We start from the raw sequence: 22,358 nt of genomic DNA on the forward strand, positions 1-22,358 counted from the left end.
CCCCTCACCAACTTTGTTGCTCTTCTCTGGACTCGCTCCAGCAAGTCAACATCCTTCCTAAACTGAGTGGCCCAGAACTGGACACAGTACTCAAGGTCTGGCCTAACCAGTGCAGTGTACAGGGGCACCTGAAAGGACGTTGTGGAGAGGCTGGTGCTGGTCTCTTCTCACAGGTGATAGAACAAGAGGGAATGGCCTCAAGCTACTACTGGGTAGGTTTAGACTGGACATCAGGAAAAAAATTTTTCCCAGCAAGAGTGGCCAGGCATTGGAGTGTGCTGCCCAGGGAGGTGGTGGAGTCCCCAACCCTGGATGTGTTTAAAGGTCGTTTGGATGTGGTGCTTGGGGATACGGTTTAGGAGTGAACCTTGTAGAGTAGGGTTCTGGGGTGGACCTGGTGATCCTGAGGGTCTTTTCCAACCTGAATGTTTCTCTGCCTGTGATTTTTCTCTCTTCACTTAGGTAACCTTGTGGTATGACTGTCTGAAATGCATCTCTGCAGCAGTGGGATGTCCTGTGCACTCAGTGTGCTGTTTCCTACTTGTTGGTACTTTGCTCCCCCTTTGTGCTTGGCTTTTATAAGGAACTATGCAACACAGCAGCCTGGGGGGACGGGCAGGAAGAAATTACACTTTGATTGCCCATTTTACATCATCTTTAACAATAGAGAGGTTCTAGTGACTTGGTACAGCCTGTACTCCACATAAACCCCAGTCTGTTATCTAGGAATGCTTAGATGGCAAGATAAGCTATAAATGCTAGTGGGGGAACATTACTGAATAAGAATACAATGATATTTTTTTCCCACTTCCACTCTTTTTTTCCTTACTTAAAATGTTCCCTTGAGCATTACCTGACAGACTGGAGTCCTGCAGCAGGTTATTGTTTTGGTTGGACAGGCTGAGATCTTTTCTTCATTTAGCTGATGCTAAAATTGCAATTTTTTCCCCCTCCTTTTTTAAATAACTCAAGATACAAGCTCACCAAGACACACGTGCTGCAGGCTGATAGAATCTTAGCTTTTGCATCCCATCCTCTTGTTCCAGATTAAAGGGATATGTGTTATCTAGTGGTGTTAATACTATAAGTAGGAACAAACTTAGTAATGAAAACATCCCCATTTTCTTTGCTGAAACTCTTGCTGAACTAGCAGCTGTGGTATTCCATACCAGGAGGAGGTCTTTCCGGGTGAGACCTGTTAGAGTGGGTCCAGAGAAAGCAACAAAAATGACAGGAGGGCTGGAGCACCTCTGCTGTGAGGACAGGCTGAGAGAGCTGGGCTTGTTCAGCCTGGAGAAGGCTCCAGAAGACCTAAATGAGGCCTTTCAGTGCTTAAAGGGCACTGTAAGAAAGCTGGGGACAGAATTCTTAGCAGGGCCTGCTGTGACAGGGCAAGGGGTGATGGGTTTAGACCAAGAGGGTAGGTTGAGACTAGATAAAAGGAAGAGCTCTTTTTTACAATGAGGGTGGTGAGACACTGGCCTAGGTTGCCCAGAGAGGTGGGAGATGTCCCATCCCTCAGGGGGACCTCAGGTCAGGTTGGAGAGGCCTCCGAGCAACCTGATTTAGTTGAAGATCATGCTCCCTTCAGGAGGAGTTTAAAGGTCCCTTCCAACCTAAACGATTCTATGACCGACAGTGTGTGCCGATGGGTTGTCATGTAATGTTTACATTGTGCAATTGCAGACAAAATTGACAGTCTATCACCACAGCCATCTTTTGGAGCTTGTCATGGAGGAATTAGAAAGAAACCTCCCTGCAGTCACCCCAGAGGTGCCCACAAATGCCAGCTGAGTGGCTGGAGAGCAGGGAACAGGCCTTTTAGTTCCCTTGTATTCACAGCATCACAGTATGTTAGAGGTTGGAAGGGACCTCAGGAGATCATCAGTTCCAACCCCCCTGCTAAAGCAGGATCACTTAGGGTAGGCCACACAGGAATGCATCCAGGTGGGTTTTGAAAGCCTCCAGAGAAGGAGATTCCACAACTTCTCTGGGCAGCCTGTTCCAGTGCTCCGTCTCCCTCTCTGTAAAGAAGGTGAGAGGAATGAAGTCAGGCTATGGCATCTGTTCCTTGCATGTGTACCTCAGTGCTTGACTTTGCTGGTAGTCCTGGGCTCAGCAGAAGGATAAGTGCTTCTGCTCTGGCATCAGTCGAGGGATCTAGGCCAATGGCATCCTGGCCTGCATCAGAAATAGTGTGGCCAGCAGGAGCAGGGAGGTCATTGTGCCCCTGTACTCAGCACTGGTTAGGCCACACCTTGAGTGCTGTGTCCAGGTCTGGGCCCCTCAGTTTAAGAAGGACATTGAGACTCTTGAATGTGTCCAGAGAAGGGCAATGAGGCTGAGGAGAGGCCTTGAGCACAGCCCTGTGAGGAGAGGCTGAGGGAGCTGGGGTTGTGTAGCCTGGAGAAGAGGAGGCTCAGGGGAGATCTCATTGCTGTCTACAGCTACCTGAAGGGTGGTTGTAGACAGGAAGGGGTTGATCTCTTCTCCCAGGCAACCAGCACCAGAACAAGAGGACACAGTCTCAAGCTGTGCCAGGGGAAGTTTAGGCTGGAGGTGAGGCGAAAGTTCTTCACAGAGAGAGTTGTTAGCCATTGGAATGTGCTGCCCAGGGGGGTGGTGGAGTCACCATCCCTGGAGGTGTTCAAGAGGGGATTGGACGTGGCATTTGGTGCCATGGTTTAGTAGTCATGAGGTCTTGGATGACAGGTTGGACTTGATGATCTTTGAGGTCTTTTCCAACCTTATTGATCTATGATTCTGTGATTGTGGCAAGGAAGAACGGTGTCCTACCGGGACACATAATAGAACAGTTTGGTAGGACCTACAGCCTCATCCTTCCACTCTGCTCCCACTTGTGTGGCCTCCACTGGGGCAGCAGTTCCAGTTTTCGTTTCAATATTGCAAAAAGGAGGTGAGTCAGCTGTTAAGAATGCAGAAGAAAGCAGTGCTCAGGGGCCTGGGATGCATGTCTGAGGAAACACTGCAAAATCCACTTTGTTTGGACTGTGAAAATGCAGAGGGCTTCAGCTAGGTACATGGCAGTGTCCTCCATGGCCATGGAAGTCAGAGGAAAATGGATGGTTTAAATTGCAGTAGGGGAGCATTAGGCTTCACAGAGTACTTTCTGTCTGAGAGGAAGCTGAAGGAGTAGGGAATGTGTGCAGCTTTTGCTACTGGAAATCTTCAAGGAAACCTCAGACAAACATCTACCCTGTTGCTCTCCTGCCCTGAGCAGGGGAGTAAGTGAAATGACTTCTTGAACCCTCTCCATCTTCTAGGACCTGCTCAGTGGAGGGCATTGAATGTGTGCTTGAATCAGAGTGGAGTCATCAGCTTTGTCTTAGTGGAGATACCTATGTTACCAACAGTGTTAAAATGGATCCACACTCAGGAAGGCATTAAAGCACATGTGTCACTTCAGACACATCTGTCACCTGGGGGGTTTGCCTTGTGTAAGAAGGAAAGGGCTGGCAACAGAATATCTAATTAACACATTTCAGAACTGCAGAGTGGATGCAGTTCTGTAGCTTTCAACATCACCTCACTGTCCATGCTGAGAGCAATGCTGCCAAAACTTCCCAACACATCTTTAAATCCCAGCTGAGGACCAACCCAGAGGGGCTTAAGTGTGTATTTCAAACCAAGCATTTGCTTATTGTGCTACTCACAAGGATGCCAGGAAGGGATTTTTGTGCCCAAGCTTGGTGCTCATGTGGCAGGAGGACACACTGTGGCAGAAGCATGTGGGATGTACCCAAGACTTTGCCAGCAGCCCATCACCCCACACACAGTTCTGCAGCTCACATCAGGACAGCCCTGCTCACCTTAAATTCACAGTGGTCTGGGGGTTCTGCTCAAGAGGATCATTGTGCCCACTTAGAGCAAGTGAGGTGTCTTCTGGTCTCAGCACCTCTACAGTGATGAAAGTTTTCACAGAACCACAGATTGCTGGGGTTGGAAGGGACTTCTGATCATCATCTAGTCCAACTCCACTGCTAGAGTAGGGTCATCTAGAGTAAATCACACAGGAATACATCCAGGTGGGTTCTGAGTGCCTTCAGAGATGGAGACTCCAAAACATCTCTGGGCAGCCTGGTCCAGGGCTCTGTCACCCTCAAAGTACCAGAACAAGAGGACACAGTCTCAGGCTGTGCCAGGGGAGGTTTAGGTTAGATGTTAGGAACAAGTTCTATACAGAGAGAGTGATTGCCCATTGGAATGGGCTGCCTGGGGAGGTGGTGGAGTCACCATCATTGGAGGTGTTCAGGAGGAGACTTGATGGGGTGCTTGGTGCCATGGTTTAGTTGATTAGGTGGGTAGGATTGGTTGAGGGGCTGGACACGATGATCTTGAAGGTTTCTTCCAACCTGGTTGTTTATTATTATTATTATTATTATAAGATTTTTTTTCCTTATGTTTACATGGAACCTCCTGTGTTCAAGTTTATGTCCATTGCTCCTTGTCCTGTCACTGGGGACCACTGAGAAAAGTCTGGCTCCATCCTCCAGGCACTTGCCCTTTAGATACTGATAAGCATTCATGAGACTCCCCCTCAGCCTTCTCTTCTCCAGGCTAAACAGCCCCAGCTCTCTCAGCCTTTCCTTGCAAGGTAGATGTTCATGTCCCCTCAGCATCTTAGTAGCTCCCTGCTGGACTCTTTGTCCTTGTCCTTCTTGAACTGGGGAGCCCAAAGCTGTCTATCATCCATCTGGGGACCAGCAGGATGTGTAGGACTTTGCCATCATCCCTGCTGGATGCTGGGTGCTGAGAGCAGCTCCTGCCTGTCCCAGCACCTAGCTCCACTAAGCCGAGTGCCTTCACTTTGCTCACGTTGCTCCATTCACCACTCTGAGTAAGCTCTGCTGTGGTTCTCATTGACCTCTGATTTTTTTAATTGGTCAAGTTCATTAGGCACCTCCCTGCAGAGGTTGAAATTTAACACTGAAAGCAATGCACAGACATTGTTATGCAGGCAGCGCCTGGTGAATGATGAAATCTTCCTTTGAAAGGGTTTTTGGCATGAAAATCCTTCTCTAGATCCTGCATGTTTGGAAATTTCCCACTGGAATTTCTGGGAAGTTAGTGGAAGAATACAAATTACAGACTGGGCTGTTTCCAAACACAGCATTTAGAGGGCACAGACTCTGTCAAGTGCTTCTTTCAAAAAGCAGATGCGTTCCCTGTACAGCGAAAATGCTTTCCTCCACCTGTGGAATAAATACCAGCGATGGCTTCACACAGCTCACCCTGGTACTTTTCCTTTCCCTGTCAGAATATGATTTGTATCAAACAGTTGTTGTGTTTGTGGCCTGGCTGATTTACCACTTCTCATCCAGGCTCTCTGTGCTGGATATTGCCTTCCCTCTTGCTTCACTGGAGACCATCAGCTTTTTTTTTCTTCTCACAGTATCAGTATCACCCAGGTTGGAAGAGACCTCAAAGATCATCGAGTCCAAACTGTCACCACAGACCTCATGACTAGACCATGGCACCAAGTGCCACATCCAATCCCATCTTGAACACCTCCAGGGATGGTGACCCCACTACCTCCCTGGGCAGCCCATTCCAATGGTGAGCGACTCTCCATGAAGAACTTTCTCCTCACCTCCAGCCTAAACTTCCCCTGGTGTAGCTTGAGACTGTGTCCTCTTGTTCTGGTGCTGGTTGCCTAGGAGAAGAGACCAACCCCTTCCTGGCTACAACCACCCTTCAGGTAGTTGTAGACAGCAATGAGGTCTTCCCTGAGCCTCCTCTTCTCCAGGCTACACAACCCCAGCTCCCTCAGCCTCTCCTCGCAGGGCTGTGCTCAAGGCCTCTCCTCAGCCTCATTGCCCTTCTCTGGACACGTTCAAGTGTTTCAATGTCCTTCTTAAACTGAGGGGCCCAGAACTGGACACAGGACTCAAGGTGTGGCCTAACCAGTGCTGAGTACAGGGGCACAATGACTTCCCTGCTCCTGCTGGCCACACTATTCTTGATGCAGGCCAGGATGCCATTGGCCTTCTTGGCCACCTGGGCACACTGCTGGCTCATGTTCAGCCATCTGTCAATCAGCACCCCCAGGTCCCTTTCTGTTTGGCAGCTCTCAGCCACTCTGACCCCAGCCTGTAGCTCTGCATGGGGCTGTTGTGGCCAAAGTACCGTGTAACTTGTGTGCCAGAGTTTGATGTGCACCACACGTGTGTGCCTCTTTGCTGGCTTCCTAGGCTCTGTAAGATAGATTCATTTCCTCTCAGCACTTCAAAACCTCACCGGTTTTGTTTTGGAGCCACCTGAAATGTGCGTGTCCCATTCAAACAAACCTGACTCTGTTTCATTACCTGCTGGGTTTGCTTTTTGAAGCTGTTTACAAGGGTGCTAGATGGTAACCTGTGCAGCATCAGGCAGATGCTCCCAAAGATCGTGGTCACAGCACAGTCTGTTTTCAGTCTAGTGATTGCTCTACACCCTTGGAAAACATTTAGCTGCAGCCTCTGTCACAGGAGACCCCGTTTTATCGTAGATAGATGTCAGCCAACTTCCAGGTTTGGGCTTCCCAATTCAAGAGAGACAAGGACCTACTGGAAAGAGTGCAACAGAGAGCTACAAGGATGATTAAAGGACTTGAGCATCTCTCCTGTGAAGAAAGACTGAGAGACCTGGGGCTGTTTAGTCTTGAGAAGAGAAGGCATCTATGAATACCCGAAGGGTGGGTGTCAGCATGAAAGTGCCAGTCTCTTCTCAGTGGTGCCCAGTGATAGGACAAAGAAAAATGGGTACTAACTGGAAACAAGAAGTTTCATCTCAACACAGCAAAAGACTTCTTTACCATGAGAGCACTGGAACAGGCTGCCCAGAGGGGTTGTGGAGTCTCCTTCTCTGGAGACTTTTAAAACCTGTCTGGATGTGTTCCTGTGTGGCCTGTCCTAGGTGATTCTGCTTTGACAGGGGGGCATGGACTTGATCTCTGGAGTCCCTTCCAACCCTTAACATTCCATGATTCTATGATTCACACAGGGTTTCTGTGCCCATGATAGCCTTGCCTTCTGCTGTCTGATCACAGGGTCAAGACTTGAAGGAGTGAGTCCTTGTGTCTCCACAAAGCCACCAGGGAAGTCCCCTCTCTGTTGTCCTGAGGGGCACAACCTGTGTTAAAATCAGCAGGAGTGATATTTTCTCTATGAGACCAGCAGCCAGAGCAGGCATAGCAATGCTGCAAGACTGGAGTAGCCTGCTGTAAAGAAAGGCTGGCAGGACTCTGGGGATGAGTCAAAGCTTAATTCATTTGTGATCCCAGGGCTGGCTGGCAGTTGGTATTCTGTTATCAACCTTTCTTCTTCCCCCAATATTTTGATTCCAAAAAAAAAGGAGACTAACAACAATAACTGCTTGGTTAGCAGTGGTTTCTTTACAAACAGTATAAACAGATGAGTACTGCACTGCCCTATACCAGGAGTTTGAAAAGGGTGTTTTAGAAGGCTCCTTAAGTTAAATGAAGGATAAGATCTTTATTGGCTTGTGGGCTGTAAGCGCCTGTGGCAATCTAGAGACAAACCAAGACCAACAGGGGGAAAAAACCATAAAATAATCCCCTTTGATAAATAACCTTTCCATATTAAATACACATCAATCTGACATCAACAATTAGCTGTCAGGTGCTTGGCTTTGCCAGCAAAGGCCAATTTTCAGATTAGTGCTAATTGCAGGGCAGGCTGACACATCAGCTCAGAGCCCCGGTAGCTAACGGCCTGGGTAGGAGCGGACTTCAATAGTGGGAGCAGGGGAGGGCTGAGGCTGCCTGTCTCCAGCTTGTTGGCAGTTTGACTGTAGACTAAAGTAATGGAGCTGGCAGGGTGGAATCAATTACTGGCCAATGAAGATTTTCCCACAGGTCGAGGCTTGGGAAAAAAAGGACGTTCCTGCTGCCGAGACAGCTGGCATGGACTGTCCACTGGGAAAGGAGCCTGGAGAATGAGAAAAAGAGGGACAGTTCTCGGTGATAAACTGGTGACAGACTATAAATTATGAAAAGGGGATTTGGCAGAGGATTTAGAGCTTGCTACCTCTGCTTTTCCCTCCCCCAGGACTTTAATGCCAGCCATGTTCACTGACTGAGTCATTCGATTATCTTAGTCAGAAAGTAAGAAGTGTTAAGAGAAAAGGCTCAGAATCTCCTTTGCTGAGCAGGGTGTGTGCACTTGGGAGCTGAGCTTTTAAAACCATTTAAGCCAGCGTTTTCCCTGTGTGCCTGTGTGTGTGCCTATCCTGGTGACTTTCCATTTCTGTGTGCTACAAAAGAAAACATAATGAAGGCATCCAGTCACCCAGCAACAACCAACCAAAAGTTCACACAGTGCATGGTGGCACAGGGCAGTTCACCTGAGAGCAAGGTCACAGCCCTGCAGTGAGTGCCCTAGCTCTCCTGGTTCAGAAGTTATGTCAAGCTGTGGTAGTTACTGTGAGCTCCTTTTGCTTAGTCTTCTGTTTTCTATGCCAGTATGATTAGCTTGATTCCTGGTTTTGAGCTTGCTTTCATGGCCCTGAAGGACAGAGTCAGAAGAAAGAGCAGAAAGATCCAGCTGTCCCCTGGCTCAGGAAGAACACCCTTCTCCTTCCCACTATTCAGCATGGCTGATCCTCCTTTCACCTACCTGCTCTTCTCTTTTCCTCTCTACAGACACTAAAACAACTCTCACTACCACTTTTCAAGCATGACAGGGGAGCTCAGTTCTCCTAGAGGCTTTGCTGGTTGCTTCACTACTTCTTGTCACCCTTCTTGGAATTTGTGCCAGCCATACTCTTCCCACCAGAGCACCTGGGATCCCACCATGCCTAGACTCAGGCAGCCCTGCACCACAGCAACCATGACCAACCACCACCATGGCCACCGCCACCATCGCTACTAATGCCACGAACTACAATAGTCCAGCAGGAGCTGAAGTCCACCCACTGCTTTTTACTGCAAGCTCCAGCTTTGCCTGATGGAAGTCTCTTCCCTAATTCCAAGAGGATGCTTAAGGGTGAAGAGTGAGGTCTTGCTGCTAAGACAGGTAAGAGAGGTGGTGTTAGTGTCAAATAACGTGTTACTGCAAGGTAGAGATTCATAGAATCATAGAATCAATAAGGTTGGAAGAGACCTCAAAGATCATCAAGTCCAACCTGTCACCCAACACCTCATGACTACTAAACCCCATGGCACCAAGTGCCACGTCCAATCCCCTCTTGAACACCTCCAGGGGTGGTGACTCCACCACCTCCCTGGGGAGCACATTCCAATGGCTAAGAACTCTGTGAAGAACTTTCTCCTCACCTCCAGCCTAAACTTACCCTGGCACAGCTTGAGACTGTCTCCTCTTCTGGTGCTGGTTGCCTGGGAGAAGAGACCAACCCCTTCCTGGCTACAACCTCCCTTCAGGTAGTTGTAGAGAGCAACAAGGTCTTCCCTGAGCCTCCTCTTCTCCAGGCTAAACAATCCCAGCTCCCTCAGCCTCTCCTCGTAGGGCTTGTGCTCAAGGCCTCTCCCCAGCCTTGTTGTCCTTCTCTGGACACATTCAAGAGTCTCAATGTCCTTCTTAAATTGAGGGGCCCAGAACTGGATTCCTCTTGGTCCTGCTCTGCCTTTCATGGTCTCTCCTGGCTCATCTCCCTCAATCCCTAAGGCTGGGGCAGGTATGAAAAGGTGTACATGGGAAGTACACATTGCTCTTGGAAGAAAGGTCATGCAGTATCTCCTGCTGTTTGCTTTGTGAAGGGTGACAGACATATTTGAAATCTGGATCTAATCATTTGGGTTAAGTAAAAGGCACAGTGGCAGTCCTGCTTTAGAAGGCTCAGCATGTTGGTTTGACAGCAGGGTGATTCCTGAGATTAAAAAACAAGGACTGCAGTTTTTAGAGGTGCCAACTGAGGACAGTTCAAAGTGCTAAGATTCTAGAGTAGAGCTGATCTAGCTGCATCAAGATCTGTTTCAAAGTTTGCTTTAATAGGGAAAAAGAACAAAGATATGTGGATGGACACCAGTGAGAAGAAACATTTCTTTAGAGGAAGTAAATGTGTCTGGGGCATGCTGCTGTGAGCCCAGCTTAGTCTGAGCCTCATTTGTGACATGGTGAGACAAGCAGAGGGACAGCTTGAGAATGGGCAAGTCCCTCACAGGGCTGTGACAAGGGCCCAAGATACAAGAGGTGGCATTTGTGGCCTGAGATAATGGCTTGCACAAATTATTTTCATGCATCTTTGTGAAAAAGGCATTTGAGGGAGTCAGGCTGGAAACTACCAGTGCTGTGGAGGATCTGTTAGGTGCACAAGGCATGCTGGGCTGCTCCTGTTCAAGAGGAGATTGGACATGGCACTTGGTGCCATGGTCTAGTAGTCATGAGGTGTTGGGTGACAGGTTGGAGTTGATCTTTGAGGTCTTTTCCAACCTTGTTGATTCTATGATTCTATGCTTCTAAAACCTGATGGTGCCCTGGCCTCACTGCTGCTTTTTCTCTTCTCCTATTTCTGGCAAATTGCATTAGATGTTTTTGTTTTCTGAATTAATTTAGAGACTTAATCTGCCCCTACTGACAGGTCTAGAGGCTGAGCAACTTCTTCAACAAGAGAGGCAGACTGGGCAGTGCTCCTTATTGACCATAGTTACTGGAGCCACCAGTTTGAGCTGCAGTTTTCTTCCTCGGGTCAAGCATTCCCTGCTAGGGTGTCTGTGGGATGAGGAGCCCTGGTGGTTGTTTTGGGGTTAGCCTGACAGGTGGGAATGGTGACTGGTACCTACTACAAAGGGTGCTAGCAATTAAATACCAGCAGGCCTGGGCCATGCTGTATCTTTATAAACTCAGGAACTGTCACAGAATCATAGAATCATTTCAGTTGGAAAAGCCCTTGAAGATCATTGAGTCCAACCAGTATCTAACTCCACCAAGTCTGGTGCCAAACCATGAGCCTGGTGCTAATCCCTGTCCTCTCACAGCACACAGGTCAAAGACATTTTCATTGTGTCCCATGCATGCTGGCCTGGCAGCAAACTGCTTTGACTGAATGGAGTAAAACTGCACTCTCAGAAGTTTCTGTCTTGGCTGCACCGAGCCCTTCAGCACATCTGCATCTCCTTGAAGTGCCTAATGGCAGGGTGACAGTGGACTTAGCTAAATGAAGTGATGTCATGGCCATAAAGCAATGCAGTGAGATAAAAAGAGACAAATTCAGATCTGACTGGTGTCTTGGCTATGATTTTTCATTATAATTGCTGAAGACTGTCTTCCCTTGGCTGCATCCCATGGCCATTGCTTATTAAGGGAATCTCTGTGGCTTTTTCTGCTTGATCTTGACTGTTTCATGACTCACCTTATAATAGATTCACCTTCCTCATGTGACAAGTAACATTCCAAGTAGGAGAGAGGCTCATTAATGGAAGTGAATATGTGGCAGATGTGGCACCAAGATGTCAGGAACAAACCCAGCCATATTCTGCTGGCTGCAATGAGAGAAAGGTGTCTGAGCAACAGGACAGCCTTTCCCCATCATTTCTGTGGTGGGAAGCTCTCATTAGACATAGTCAAAAGTGAATAGATGGAGCAAAGATGATTTTAGTATCAAACAGGCAATGCAGGGCTATTGTGCAGGCTGTATCATTTATTTTTGTACACAGCTCAACAAAATCCTCAGGAATAGCCTTGCTTCAACACCAGGCCTGGCTTACAGCAAACTGCCAGAAGTTTTAATGACTTTTATTTAGCCTTGGAAGAGTGCAACAGGGAGGTGCAAAGCTCTTCCACTGGGTAAAGAAATTATTTTCATCATCCAAAATGCTGTCTCCAAAGTTTTTGGTTGAAATTTCCCCCCATCTCCCCAGAATAATTCAGAGCAACTCCGTCTGCAGAAGGAAAGCCAATCACAAGAGGTTTTCTGTGGGGGAGCTTGGGAAGTCATGGCTCCTAGAAATAAAAGGGAAACACAAGAAGCGATCCAGAAACCCTGCAGCAAGAGCTGTGGCAGGTATCTGTGCTCCTGGAGGCTAATCCCACCTTTCCCCTGCCTCTCCCAGGGAGATGGATAAGGAAGCACTTTTGGCTGGCGGCAAGTCAGCTGGGAGGGCCGCAAGGCTTCCCATCCCTTCTCTTTTCTTTTGTACCCCCAAACTCCTCCGGCTGGACTTGGCCCTGTCTGTTCCTGAGGAGGCCTGCTGGGTGTCCTAGCAAACACGGCCACTCGCGGAGGGACAGGGCAACAATGCCGCGGCCCAGAGGATATCTCCACCCAGAGACCTGAGCCGATTCCAATCTTTCACCACTGAGGAAACAATTGAAAGCTTTCAGGCTTAGGTAAAAGGACTGAAAAAGGCTCTGAAAATGTGGAACGGTATGAACTAAGTGTGAGCATCCTGAACAGATCCTGTTTAAATGCTGGCACAAAAGACTTCCCCGGCAGGAGCCACCCTCACCATCCCTAGGGATGTTTTCTAGACAAAAACACAAAGGAAAAAAGCTACTCAGATGCCCCTGAACTGGTTGCTAGCACCAGTTATTCTCTTCCTTCATGGATGGGCTCATGTGTCCCTGCTGACATCTGAAAGCCGTATCACCTCCTCGCGATCCAAGCAGGCTTACACACGCACGTTGAAGCTCCCACGGTGGCGATGGCTGCGTGGTCACAGCCGGTGACCTGAGATAGGGTCTGTGGTGCTGGAAGTGGCTCAGAGTGTCCCTAGCTAATACAGAGCCTTCGGGTGACTTTAAGCGACGTGACTTCTGACAGAAGCTCTCCATGCTCAGAGCTAAAATGTGAGGCATTTTAAAGGACTTACTCAAGCCTGCTATGACTCATGCAAAAATAAAGCAATTCTGGATATGAAAAGAGCATTTATCCCCTCTACACACAAAACCCTTCTTTTTTTCCCCCCCTCTCCACATTGTGAGCTCTTTGGGAAAGGGGACTTGTTATCGCTCTCAATTCAGGGCTTTATACCATGTGGTATCTGATTTTCTCCTAAAAGAAAATAATGAGAAAAGCATCTTTCTTTTTCCCACCCCCCTCACCCCCCCTGCAGAAATTCAGGGTATAAGAAGATTAAAATGATGAGGATTTTCTACTTCATGTTTTCTTACGTAAATACATAACATATCATGACTGGGAGGGATGAAAAGTTGTTTCTGTGGAACACTGGCAGCTGACAGATTAAAGCTTCGTATCCTGGCTTGTTGTCTGTTAACCTGTTCATCAACTCAGTATGAAAACCATCTCAGAATATGAATAAAATGTAAGTTTGGCTTAGGTCCTTTTTTTCCTGTTCCACTCTTTGCCATTCATTCAGATGAAACCAAAACCAGACTGCCCGGCAGGCTTCTCTGTGCGGTGCTGTCCTTCTTTAGCCAAATGTTTCTGTTATTTATTCCTTAAGAGCTCACCCAACCTCTGTCACCTGCTGAAAGGGCCACGAGGATGAGCAGAGGGCTGGAGCACCTCTCCTATGAGGACAGACTGAAAGAGTTGGGGCTGTTCAGTCTGGAGAAGAGAAGGCTCTGAGGTGACCTCATTGTGGCCTTCCAGTATCTGAAGGGGGCCTACAAGAAGGCTGGGGAGGGACTGCTCAGGATGTCAGGTAGTGATAGGACTAGGGGGAATTGAATGAAGCTGGAGGTGGGGAGATTCAGGCTGGATGTGAGGAGGAAGTTCTTCACCATGAGAGTGGTGAAGGCCTGGAATGGGTTGTCCAGGGAGGTGGTTGAGGCCCCATCCCTGAGGTGTTTAAGAGCAGGCTGGATGAGTCTCTGGCCAGCCTGCTCTAGTGTGGGGTGTCCCTGCCCATGGCAGGGGAGTTGGAACTAAATGATCCTTGTGGTCCCTTCCAACCCTGACTGATACTATGAAATGAGAATTAAACCTCAGCCTGCCCTAAAGGGACACTAGTGTCTGGCCTTGCTGGTTGGACAGTGCTAGCAGAGGGGAGTATGTGGGGGTGCAGCCTGCCCTTCTCTGATGCCACATTGGTGCTGCTGTAAAGCACTCTGGGAAGGATTCTTTTCATGATTTATTTTTTCTCCTCTGAACATCTTTTAAAGTCACTTCTGCTTATTTGCACAGCTTTCCCAGAGCCTTCTTTTCCCAGCTTGTTTGTAGTTGGAAGGCCTTCTGCTTATTGCTCATCCTAATCTCCTGCATGTTTACTTAGCAACACTGAACCTATTGCCCTCATCCCTGGCTCCATTTTACTACAATTGATTTCACTTTCTTTATGGCTCCTCTCTCTCTCTTGGTGTGTTTAGCTTTTCTGCCTATTCACAGTGTGTTTGCAGTTTCCAGGATCACAAACATACTTCCAGGGTTAACTCTTACCTTGCAGAAGGATCCCTATTCCTAAGGCTGGCTCCAAAGCTAAAGCTGTCTCTAGCTACTCCCCCATCAGTCTTATGACTTAGGCCAGACATCCTCCAGTTTGCTCCTGATTAAGGACAGTATTCCCTTTTTCTGGCCTGTGAGGAAACCACAGTGGCTTTACTCCCTGGGAATCAAATCTATTCCTTGCCCTCCCATGACCTAAGGGCTTCATAAACAGTGGCACTGCTGCTCACCATGAAGCTTTGCTTCTCACTTCCTCCCCCTGCTCCCTCCAGCCACAGCAGTTTGTCTGAAGCCTTTTTTTAACCCGTTTTTGTATTTTTCTAGCAGCCTTTTTGAACCACTGATAACATGTTTTCACTTTTGCTTTCCACAGACATAAGGCTGGCAGTGTTAAGGTCTTGGCATGTGCAAAAACCAACTCCTCGATATATGTCCTCAGCATCTTTGGAGGTCTGTGTAGAATCCATCCTCACATTTTGTGACCACAGCTTTTTCCTAATCTCTGCATTTCCTTGGCTTCCCATTTCAAACTCCACAAAAAGCTGTTGCTCCCACGTTTGTTTGGTTTCCTGCAAGAGGCACACACAAGCTCTCCAGTTCCTTATCTTACAAATTCCTTAGAAATTTCCCCACTTCATCTATTTGTGTCACCTGCATGGTGTAAGGATTTGAATGAAGACAGTCATGCTAGCTCAGCATTTATTCTGTACATTTGAGTAGTCTGCTGCAAGTCTTTATTCTCCTTCACGTGTTTTCCTTCTCTGCCAGTTGCTAACTGGGGAGCACTTGCCCTATCAGGTTTTTTTCAGTCCTTACAAATATGGAATAGAATAGAATAGAATAGAATAGAATAGAATAGAATAGAATAGAATAGAATAGAATAGAATAGAATAGAATTAACCAGGTTGGAAAAGACCTTTGAGATCATCACGTCCAACTTATCACCCAACACCATCTAATCAACTAAACCATGGCACTAAGTGCCCCATCCAGTTTCTTCCTAAACACTTCCAGTGATTGTGACTCCACTACCACCCTGGGCAGCACATTCCCATGGGCAATCATTCTTTCTATGAAGAATTTCTTCCTAACATCCAGCCTAAACCTCCCCTGGCACAGCTTGAGACTGTGTCCTCTTGTTCTGGGGCTGGTTGCCTGGGAGAAGAGACCAGCCCCCACCTGGCTACAACCTCCTTTCAGGTAGTTGTAGAGAGCAAGAAGGTCTCCCCTGAGCCTCCTCTTCTCCAGGCTAAGCAACCCCAGCTCCCTCAGCCTCTCCTCATAGGGCTTGTGCTGCAACCCCCTCACCAACTTTGTTGCCCTTCTCTGGACTCATTCCAGCAAGTCAACATCCTTCCTAAACTGAGGGGCCCAGAACTGGACACAGTACTCAAGGTCTGGCCTAACCAGTGCTGAGTAGAGGGGCAGAATGACCTCCCTGCTCATGCTGGCTACACTATTCCTGATAAAGGCCAGGATGCCGCCTGGGTACACTGCTGGCTCATGTTCAGCCTACTATCAACCAGAACCCCCAAGGTCCCTTTCTGCCTGGCTGCCCTCCAGCCACTCTGACCCCAGCCTGTAGCACTGCATGGGGTTGCTGTAGCCAATGTGTAGAACCCAGCACTTAGATGTGTTAAATCTCATGCCCTTGGACTCTGCTCATCTGTCCAGCCTGTCAAGGTCCCCCTGCAGAGCTCTCCTAGAAGGTGCTACTCAGATTGCTTCTCTGTAGTAGCAGGTAAATTATTTGTCTCCACAGAGATAAACTGTTGGCACTTTTTATTTCGTCATTTAAAAACACTTAATTGGCACAGAAATCCTGAGGTTATTGCCTGATTCCTCATCCTGCATAACTTCATTATGAAATCTTCTAAACAAACAAACAAAACTGGAAACTGATTTTATAGTTTTAAAACAGGAAGGACACTGACACATCTCTGGTGAGGGCTGCTCACAAAGGGTATCTTGCAGCATAAAGTCATGTGGTACATATTTATACTGTGTCTTTCCTCAGAAAGTGCTTTTGAACCTCAAAACCATTTAAAAATGGTCGTAAGAATTGAAATGTATAACCCCAGACATACAAATACTGCACTTTTGAATGTCTTATCTTTGCAGACTTCCTCTTGAACGAATGAAGAGGTAAAATGAGGACATAAAATTAACCTCCTGTATCTCACTAGTTTCCAGAGAAGGTGATCTGAGCTCTATATCTACCCAAAGAACTTCCATCATTCCTCTGAGTTACACAACAATGAGTTGCAGAATCCTGATGCCATCTTTGCCTATCTGGACAGCCTGAATTCTGTGACTCATATGGGGAAAACGGTCTATAAAAAGAAGGGAAGAAGAAAAGGCAGTTGCACAAATGCTGCCGCAGCAGCAGGTAGTTTCACTCCCGCCTGCACGTCAAACTGGAGCTGTATCTCAGCCTTATGAAGGGAAAAGATGACATCTGCTTGGCAGATCTGGTTGTCTTCTCTAAAGTTTGCTCCCAGCCTGTACCCAGCTTGCCAGCAGAGCTTTCTGACTTGTGCTGCCTGCGAACTTTGACTTGAGCCTGGCTTGGCAATCTCTAAACCAAGGAGCGTCTCTAGCGACTGCTGAGGACATTGGCTCTGTCCTGGATTCCTTGCCCTCACCACAGATCCTCCAAAACATGCTACAGAGCATGGGCTTTGTTTTTGGTTTTGTTGGGTTTTTTTTCCCCTCCCTACTACTTTGAGGACTTCTTTTTCCCATGGCTGAAGGAAACCCCAGCTCAAAGTGGCTTGGGGCACAATGTCAAAGGGAACATGCTGCATTTTCTCCTTTCTCTTCTTTGGAGTAAAACATCACAGGGGCTTTTGGATGGCCCTTCCCTTTCACTCCCATTCCTGAATGAGGTTTGTTGGGCAGAGGCAGCTCAGCTCTGTTGTGTTCTGCTCAGCAGTCCTGTGAGTAAGCAGTGAAGTGACTGATACTGCAGCCTCTCCTTATGTGCACAGACCCTTTGAAGTGACTTCAAAGGGGTTGTTTGCAAAGGGGCTGCAGGTACGAGGCGATTGAATATGGCCAATACCGTCTCTACCATTTAATGATTCAAACATTATTTATTATGAGCAAACAGAGGCATTTTTTTTATATTGTTGACACTGATCCTCTAGCTTAGCAAAGGGCACTCGTGCAACATTTTGGACTCAATTTATCATCTGCCCTAGGCATTGGTTGCACTTTTCTCATCATTAGGGAAGAAATAAAAGCCATTCACTAATCCCCAAACCACTTTGTTCCTCTATGGCCCTTCAAAGAGCAGGGCCCCTAAATGGTGATTAAGGACTCCGGAGACCTTTCTCAAGAGAGATTTCTTTCCTTCCCCATATCAGGCAGAAGGAATCAAATTCTCAAGCTGGGTAATGTTTTTTTAATTAATACCACGGGACTGAAAATAAAATAAAATAATTATATGGGGCTTTTAACCTTTTTTATAGCCTTTTTATGCTGCCTTTAAATAAAACCAACTTGCTCGGCTCGGCTCGTGGATTTAGGGTGATGGTGTTAATTTGCAGGCCTAAGCAGAGATGATGGGAATAGGGAATTAGGCTAAGCCCTACCTGACCTCCCGCTGAAGAAGCAAGATCTCCTTGTTTCCCCTTGCTCTTGATCTTGGGATGTTGTCTGCACAAAGCCAGAGGAATTCAGCTCCCCAGCAGCATGGGGACAGGAGAGGCTGGGACTTGGGCTGAGCCCTGGCCCTGCAGCAGTTGCTGGACGTGGAGCTTTGTGCTGAGTTTGCTGCCTCTCCAGGAGCAGCTGCCCACGTGTGGAGCCTCCTCTCACTGGCTCTGCGAGTTTGCTGGTGGACAAGAACCCACAGCACTGGCAGCTGTGGCAAGCACTTGGTTTTCTGCCCCCTCGGTGCAAGCTAAATCCTTTCATGTATGTGCAAAATGCGGGGGAGAACACTGGCGTCTGGGGTCATTTGCACAGGGGTGAGTCAGGTTCTGGGCAGGAGTTCAGCAGAAAATACCCACCCCAAAAGTGGGAAAATTTAGAGACCTCCATTTCTATTTTATGACACTTCTATTTTTTATCTGTGTATTCTCTCTTCTTTTCTGGAGCCTGTTGTTAGAGGCTTGTGGACACAGGTGCATGCGTGGGAGAGCAGAGGCACAGCCAGAAGTTGAACACTCTTTGTTTTGCCCTTGGGAGACTTTTCTCTTTTGCCTCCATCCCCTACCAGAGAGAAGAGGGAGTTCAGAAGAAGCCCTGTATGGCAGAAATGAAATATATGGGGATTATTTTGCACCTCCATTTTAGGAGCACAATGAGAAAAGCATTTTTTAAAACGCATCCTCCTTTACAAAGTGAAACTCTATTGCTTTTGCTTAAAAAAATCATTGTCACTTCACAGGCCTTGGTCTTGATCATCTTTGAGATCTTTTCCAACCTTAATGATTCTAAATAAGGGTAGTGGTGCTGGAGTTGTAAGGGGGCTGCTGAGCTCCTGGGTAGTGCAGGAACTGGAGAGCTCCAGCTGAAGGCTCAGCCCAGAGACTCTGGCTGCTGACTCCCAAAATGCAGCCCAGGGGCCAGCACTGCCCTTTCCCAGCTCAGCCTGCATCCCAGCCCACGAACGTGACATACAAAATGGGTCTTCTTTTGGTGTTAGCCCTCAAGAAGTGACTCTGTCCTGGCATATTGTAGAACTTGGTGCTGTTGGTGCCTGTGGAAAGGGGAGGAGGAGCAGGGCAGTTCTGTAAGCAGTAAGTGAGCAGAAGAGCTTTGTTGTTATCCATAGCGAGTGCCAAAATGCTTTGCCAGGCCTTCTGCAAGATATAAACCAGTGGCCAAACTACTAAGCTATATTCTCCTCTCAGTGCAGGCTCTCTGGTGTAAATCTGGAGTAAGCTGGTGCTAGTCAACTAGGGCTCAGCAGCGCTAGCTGAGCAGAATTTGCGCCTTTGGTTCGTCTCACCTCTGGCAGATTCATCTGTCAGTGGGAAGAAGCAGAAGCTTATAATTAACGGAGAAGCAGGAAGGGAAAAGCAGAGTTCAAAGCTGTCTGCCAAAAGAAAACGATCCGAACCGAGTCTCCCATGATTGTGTCTGGGATGACAATCGCAGCCCAGCACTTCCAAGGACAGCTTATTGTTGTGCCGTGCTCCTCGTCCTCGGCTGCCGCTATTGTCCACCCGCCTCGCCTCACTCTAAGTGGAGCTGGAAGTTGCCAACCCAAAATTAGGACTCTTCAAGGGGCTAAAGGTCAGCTGGCAGCTTGGCGATCTTTCGGAGGATGTGAGCTATAATGAGATCACAGAAAAGTGTTCAAAGGACAAGCAAAGCAGTGGCCAAACGGGCTGGCTTAGCCATAAGGAACAGAGCAAAACCATCAGGCTGATGCATGCCTCTGGGTGAATTTCTGTCCGAGCGCCCATCTCATTTCATCCCTATAAAACAAGCCCAGTTTAACCTATTTAAAATGGGGTTAAAAGGGGTCATAAATCTCTGCAGGAGCTGAGGATCCACAGAACACTCGATCTGATCTCTTTTACATCTGTTTCAGGTTCTCAGCCTTATCTGCCTCAGCTGCCTTTACTCTTTGTGGCTGCACACAAATGCCGTTGAACAAAAGTCCTTTGGCCGGGGCTGAGTGGCAGGTATAGGGTGACTGCGCTGCGGGGCAGGGGAGGGAGCGGCGGCAGCGCTGGCCGCAGACAGCCCCCCGAAGCCCGCCTGATTGACACGGTAAAGCTATACCGCGGGGTTGTGTGAGGGGAGCCCGGCAGACTGACAGTGTAAATGTGTCACACACACACACACACAGCCTGGGAGAGAGGAGCCTGCCGGCGGGTGGGAGAGCGCCGGCCGAGTGCCGCTCACACGGAGATTGAATTACAGCTGCATTAGATCAGAGCTGTGGGAAACGGCACCTCCTAAACACACACACGGCCTCGGCGGGGCCGGCGGGCGGGCGGGCAGGCAGCTGCGGGGCCAGCCCGGGGGCGGCGGGGCCGCGCCTGGAGCAATCCCCGCGGCCGGGCCGGGAGCTGGTCCCGCCGCGCCCCGCGGGGCTTGGCTGCTGCTCCGCGGCCGCAGGGGACGGGCACAAGGCAAGAGGAGCGGCAGAAGGGCGCAGGGCAGAGGCGGGGTGGCGGCCTCGCAGCCGAAGCGGTCAGACCCGCAGCGCAGTGCCTGGCTCTGCGCGATACCGTTTAAGATCTGCGGATTTACAGCGTTTCACCGCCGCCCCTGGGGAGGCTCCTAAGAGCCCAGCGGCCCCCTCCGATACCCATCGCCCTCCTAATCCTTTTGATTTGCCGTGTTCTCCGCTGGCGTTTCGCAAACCTGGGGCGTTAGTGCCCCTGGGCCCAGAGGGTCGGGACGGGGGGAGGCTGGAGAACAGAAACATTTTAAGCTCGATTAGAAAGGGCAAAAAGTCAGCTGGCTTTGAAATGAACTCGCTCAGCAGGAGCGGTAGAAGCATTTCCAGGAGACAGCGGGAAGGCATTTGTTTTCTTGGCTGGCACCACAGCGCCGGCTCGCCGTACCCGCGCACAATGCCTGGCCTTCTGTGGGGCCATCGCACCTCGGCGCCTGCCAGCCACCCCTTGGCGCCTGCCAGCCACCCCTCCTTGTCCACTGCCACCCCTTGGCGCCTGCCAGCCACCCCTCCTTGTCCACTGCCACCCCTTGGCGCCTGCCAGCCACCCCTCCTTGTCCACTGCCACCCCTTGGCGCCTGCCAGCCACCCCTCCTTGCCCACTGCCACCCTTTGGCGCCTGCCAGCCACCCCTCCTTGCTTGCCTCCACCTCTCCTTTCCTGCCTCTACTCCTCCTTGCCTGCCTGCCACCTCTCCTTGCTAACTGCCCTTCCTCCCTTGCCCGCCAGCCACCCCTCCTTGCATATTGCCACCCATCTTTCTCACTGCCACCCAGCCACCCCTCCTCGCCCATTATCACCCCTCCTTTCACGCCAGCAGCCCTCCTTTGCCCACCAACACCCCTCCTCTCCTGACACACTGGGTTCCTCCAGCGGTGGCTTTTGCTCTGCCAGGCAACGAGCATCTTCCTAGCCTCCCCTTCAGGCGCCTGTGTTTGCACATCTCCCTGAGGGCTGGGTGAGCAGGGGTCAGAAAATGAACAGAAAGGCTCAACAGAAAGGCTCACATCCAGATTGTTTCTTTTTTCTTTCTATTTATTTTTTTTTTAAATGATTGTTATTTTTATTATGCAACCCACTTTTCAGGACAGTATTTTTCATTGGATTTTCCAGTGTCTCCTGCTTTGCATAATCCCCTCTCTGCCCATTTCTACTCACAAACATTGGCCTGTCCGTTTGTAATTTCTCAACCTCCAGGCTGATGCTCATAAATAAAACACAAGCCAAAGAGCAAGACAAATGCCTGACAGTGGAGCCGGAGCTCCACAGACCCCACAGATCCAGAAGGCAGCTTGCCCCCAGCTCCAGGGCAGGAGCAGACTTACGCCCTGCAGATCTTGAGGTCTAAGAGACTTACTGCAAGGCTGCTCTGTGCTGCTTGGCTGCGAACCAGGGTGGCTGGCCGCAGGGAGAGGCTGACACTGAGCTCAAGCAGTTGTGGGTCCTGAACTGGGAAATGCTATGGTTCGTGGTGAGTGGCCCTGCAATATAAAAAACAGAGGGATTTTTCTCCTGCTCTTCCCAGGATTTAGATTGGACTGGAGTCCTGCCCTCTCCGCTGATAGAATGCTCCCAGTAAAGGCAGACTCCCAGCACCGTCACATTGTGTCACTGTGCTGCAGACTGAAGCGAGCAGCCAATGACTTGCCTTCAGTGTGAAGGGCACACAAGGCCACCACACATCCGCTGCCTGCATGTCAGCCAGATGAAAACTTCCCTGACTTCAGATCAACCCACCACAAAGGAGAAATGATCTGTTAAGAGGTGTGTGGCAGTTTTAGACATCACAGCAGTTCAGTCCTTAATTGTCATCACTTTTAACAACCCAGGTCCTTGAAGAACATTCTACCAAAACCCTTCAAACTCAGCCAGATTTGGCTAACCTGGCCTG

This window comes from Dryobates pubescens, chromosome 14, assembly GCF_014839835.1.
Source record: "Dryobates pubescens isolate bDryPub1 chromosome 14, bDryPub1.pri, whole genome shotgun sequence".
Classification (NCBI taxonomy): domain Eukaryota; kingdom Metazoa; phylum Chordata; class Aves; order Piciformes; family Picidae; genus Dryobates; species Dryobates pubescens.